General features: G+C 53.8%; 1 non-coding gene across 1 annotated transcript in view; it reads right to left on the reverse strand.

The window, feature by feature from the left end:
* The window catches only part of LOC124731229, a 1,909-nt gene extending 750 nt beyond the window's left edge, over positions 1-1,159 (reverse strand). Inside the window, exon 1 of the ribosomal RNA XR_007008211.1 lies at positions 1-1,159. This exon is cut by the window's left edge and continues 750 nt beyond it. This is a non-coding gene — a ribosomal RNA (small subunit ribosomal RNA).
* Between the last annotated feature and the right edge of the window lie 3,841 nt (positions 1,160-5,000).

The raw sequence follows: 5,000 nt of genomic DNA on the forward strand, positions 1-5,000 counted from the left end.
CGGAGGAACTGCGGCGGATCGCTGGCTGGCATCGTTTATGGTTAGAACTAGGGCGGTATCTGATCGCCTTCGAACCTCTAACTTTCGTTCTTGATTAATGAAAACATACTTGGCAAATGCTTTCGCTTCTGTTCGTCTTGCGACGATCCAAGAATTTCACCTCTAACGTCGCAATACGAATGCCCCCGCCTGTCCCTATTAATCATTACCTCGGGTTCCGAAAACCAACAAAATAGAACCGAGGTCCTATTCCATTATTCCATGCACACAGTATTCAGGCGGGCTTGCCTGCTTTAAGCACTCTAATTTGTTCAAAGTAAACGTGCCGGCCCACCGAGACACTCAATAAAGAGCACCCTGGTAGGATTTCAACGGGGTCCGCCTCGGGACGCACGAGCACGCACGGGGCGGTCGCACGCCTTCGGCTCGCCCCACCGGCAGGACGTCCCACGATACATGCCAGTTAAACACCGACGGGCGGTGAACCAACAGCGTGGGACACAAATCCAACTACGAGCTTTTTAACCGCAACAACTTTAATATACGCTATTGGAGCTGGAATTACCGCGGCTGCTGGCACCAGACTTGCCCTCCAATAGATACTCGTTAAAGGATTTAAAGTGTACTCATTCCGATTACGGGGCCTCGGATGAGTCCCGTATCGTTATTTTTCGTCACTACCTCCCCGTGCCGGGAGTGGGTAATTTGCGCGCCTGCTGCCTTCCTTGGATGTGGTAGCCGTTTCTCAGGCTCCCTCTCCGGAATCGAACCCTGATTCCCCGTTACCCGTTACAACCATGGTAGGCGCAGAACCTACCATCGACAGTTGATAAGGCAGACATTTGAAAGATGCGTCGCCGGTACGAGGACCGTGCGATCAGCCCAAAGTTATTCAGAGTCACCAAGGCAAACGGACCGGACGAGCCGACCGATTGGTTTTGATCTAATAAAAGCGTCCCTTCCATCTCTGGTCGGGACTCTGTTTGCATGTATTAGCTCTAGAATTACCACAGTTATCCAAGTAACGTGGGTACGATCTAAGGAACCATAACTGATTTAATGAGCCATTCGCGGTTTCACCTTAATGCGGCTTGTACTGAGACATGCATGGCTTAATCTTTGAGACAAGCATATGACTACTGGCAGGATCAACCAGGGAGCTGCGTCAACTAGAGCTGAGCAGCCGGCCGCCCGGGAGTGTGTCCCGGGGGCCCGCGCGAACACGCAAGCGTCCGCTCAATCATTCTGCAAACAGGAGGAGGCTGAGCTCCCCTGCACAATACACCTCGAAACCCTCTCAGGTCCCGGCGGCGCGCAGCGCCGTCCCAAGTACTTGGTCGGGTTCGAGAGAGGCGCAATCGCCCGGAGTTAGGCGAGTAGACGCTTTCGGTGCGACCACCCGTGCTCCCAACTGAGCTTGCCGCTGCCGACAGAGGCCCGGGAGCGTGCTGTCGTGGCATTGCCGGCGGGAGACAACACGCGCCACCTACGGTGACCGGCAGCTCCAACGCCAGCGCCACAGAAGGACAAAAGCCCCACTTGGGTGCCGAAGCGAACTCTCCCAGCACAGCGCACACGCCAACACATCCGCACAGCTGCGATACAAACCACCAGCGAGAACCGCTGGGGCGACCGAGCAGCAGACGGCGTCGCGGCGCCGAGCGCCGGGCGGCGGCGCATCCTCAACGCACACAGTCCTCAATCGGACCAGCACACTGCAGATGTCCACCGCGCTTCGCACCGGGCCCGCGAGGACCTACTTTGGCCGCACGGCGCCGCGCGCAGGGTGCGCCGGCGCGCAGCTGCGACGCCTGCCGCGTCCGTCGGCCGGCGCGCCTGCCACTGGCCGCCCCCACCAGCCGGCTGTAGCGCGTGCGCCCACGCACCGCGCGGCCAGCACGCCGGGAGGCGCCCCCTCACCGGCCGGGGACGGTCCCACCCAGCCACCGCCGCGTATCGCTTCACACCCAGATGCCGTTCAGTTTCGTCGGCATGGTGGGTATCGCTGGAACAACCGGTTAGTACCTCAACCTATCGTCGCCATCACCGATTCACCCCTAGCGAGAACAACCGCACCACAACGGGTTACCATTTCTTCATTTGCGTAACTTCACCAGAAAACGTAGGCGTCCATCGCCATTTGCAACTTCAACCATTATTGCATGCCTGTGTCAGGTGTCACGCCACACTACGTCTGCCCACATACACGCAACAAAATGTGCACGCCTAGACAATACGTGGAAGGTGGCCCCCGTACGTATGCGATGTCCATTGCTCGAACGACTGTCAACCGGCTTCTGTAGCATGTCGCAGATATGGAACGCGCTGCACCATGCCATCACGGTGTGTGAGGAGAGACGACTAGGTCCGAATACATCAACAGACAGCTCATGCTGATCGCCATCCACGGCGTCCGTTCCTCCCACACGTCTCTATGGCGTACCACACTGCAATCCAGCTCTCATAGGGAGACGACACGTAGCTGCGTGCACAATATTTGCACTGTATGGTCCGCCGTTTTTGGGCGCAGTCGTTGTACGGTCACACATGTGCCACGATGTATCATTCAGTACATAAGGACGAATGTGCAGTACAGATTGTGGTTCACGCGTACGACATCAGCGGACAGTTGACACAGGCCGCACCACAACGTAGCCTGCGTACGTCGCATGCGAAGGGCATTGAACATGCAAACTTGTCACCAACCACCTTGCGAAGGCAGGGGGCAAGGTGGGGACGTGGGGAGAGGTGGGGGGGGGGGGGGGGCGGCATGTACGCCCTGCTGCCATCCACATTACAGTGTACAGCAGGAGCATGTGGAAAGTCAGCAAGACTTGCAAGGTGTTTAACATGAAGCGATACACAGGGGAGCGGGCAGTGCGAGTAGCGAACTATATTGCGAGGGTTGCGGGTGGGCAACACTACACTAATTGAACGAGTCGTATAACAATTACAGAGCAGGTTTAGGCGACAACGTGGGTTACGATAGGCGACAACGTGGGTTACGTTAGGGGACAACGTGGGTTACGTTAGGGGACAACGTGGGTTACGTTAGGGGACAACGTGGGTTACGTTAGGGGACAACGTGGGTTACGTTAGGGGACAACGTGGGTTACGTTAGGGGACAACGTGGGTTACGTTAGGGGACAACGTGGGTTAGGTTAAGGCACAACATGGGTTAGGTTAAGGCACAACATGGGTTAGGTTAAGGCACAACATGGGTTATGGTTAAGGCACAACATGGGTTAGGTTAAGGCACAACATGGGTTAGGTTACGGCACAACATGGGTTAGGTTAAGGCACAACATGGGTTAGGTTAAGGCACAACATGGGTTAGGTTAGGGGACAACATGGGTTAGGTTAGGGGACAACATGGGTTAGGTTAGGGGACAACATGGGTTAGGTTAAGGCACAACATGGGTTAGGTTAGGGGACAACATGGGTTAGGTTAAGGCACAACATGGGTTAGGTTAGGGGACAACATGGGTTAGGTTAGGGGACAACATGGGTTAGGTTAAGGCACAACATGGGTTAGGTTAAGGCACAACATGGGTTAGGTTAAGGCACAACATGGGTTAGGTTAGGGGACAACATGGGTTAGGTTAGGGGACAACTTGGGTTAGGTTAGGGGACAACATGGGTTAGGTTAAGGCACAACATGGGTTAGGTTAAGGCACAACATGGGTTAGGTTAGGGCACAACATGGGTTAGGTTAGGGCACAACATGGGTTAGGTTAGGGCACAACATGGGTTAGGTTAGGGGACAACATGGGTTAGGTTAGGGGACAACATGGGTTAGGTTAGGGGACAACATGGGTTAGGTTAGGGGACAACATGGGTTAGGTTAGGGGACAACATGGGTTAGGTTAGGGGACAACATGGGTTAGGTTAGGGGACAACATGGGTTAGGTTAGGGGACAACATGGGTTAGGTTAGGGGACAACATGGGTTAGGTTAGGGGACAACATGGGTTAGGTTAAGGCACAACATGGGTTAGGTTAAGGCACAACATGGGTTAGGTTAGGGGACAACATGGGTTAGGTTAGGGGACAACATGGGTTAGGTTAGGGGACAACATGGGTTAGGTTAAGGCACAACATGGGTTAGGTTAGGGGACAACATGGGTTAGGTTAAGGCACAACATGGGTTAGGTTAGGGGACAACATGGGTTAGGTTAGGGGACAACATGGGTTAGGTTAAGGCACAACATGGGTTAGGTTAAGGCACAACATGGGTTAGGTTAAGGCACAACATGGGTTAGGTTAGGGGACAACATGGGTTAGGTTAGGGGACAACTTGGGTTAGGTTAGGGGACAACATGGGTTAGGTTAAGGCACAACATGGGTTAGGTTAAGGCACAACATGGGTTAGGTTAGGGGACAACATGGGTTAGGTTAGGGGACAACATGGGTTAGGTTAGGGGACAACATGGGTTAGGTTAAGGCACAACATGGGTTAGGTTAGGGGACAACATGGGTTAGGTTAAGGCACAACATGGGTTAGGTTAGGGGACAACATGGGTTAGGTTAGGGGACAACATGGGTTAGGTTAGAGGCACAACATGGGTTAGGTTAAGGCACAACATGGGTTAGGTTAAGGGACAACATGGGTTAGGTTAGGGGACAACTTGGGTTAGGTTAGGGGACAACATGGGTTAGGTTAAGGCACAACATGGGTTAGGTTAAGGCACAACATGGGTTAGGTTAAGGTACAACATGGGTTAGGTTAAGGTACAACATGGGTTAGGTTAGGTTACACGTTGTTGTAAGGAAAGGTGTGGGGGGGGGGGGGGGGGGCGGGGCGGCAGGTTCGTTGATAGTGATTATAGTAAGTGAATGCTTGTGACATGATGAGATTTGTCACGTCAGGATGCACCTTTGGCTTATTAGAGGCGGCGCTCCAATTCTATGCTTGTGTCAGACCTGTGTCTTTGACTCATGTCATTGTTTGTGCGCTGTGACAGGAGGTACTATTGTGATGTTGGGTGCACCGTTGTATAG

The sequence above is a fragment of the Schistocerca piceifrons genome, unplaced genomic scaffold (assembly GCF_021461385.2).
Source record: "Schistocerca piceifrons isolate TAMUIC-IGC-003096 unplaced genomic scaffold, iqSchPice1.1 HiC_scaffold_1275, whole genome shotgun sequence".
Taxonomy (NCBI): Eukaryota; Metazoa; Arthropoda; class Insecta; order Orthoptera; family Acrididae; genus Schistocerca; species Schistocerca piceifrons.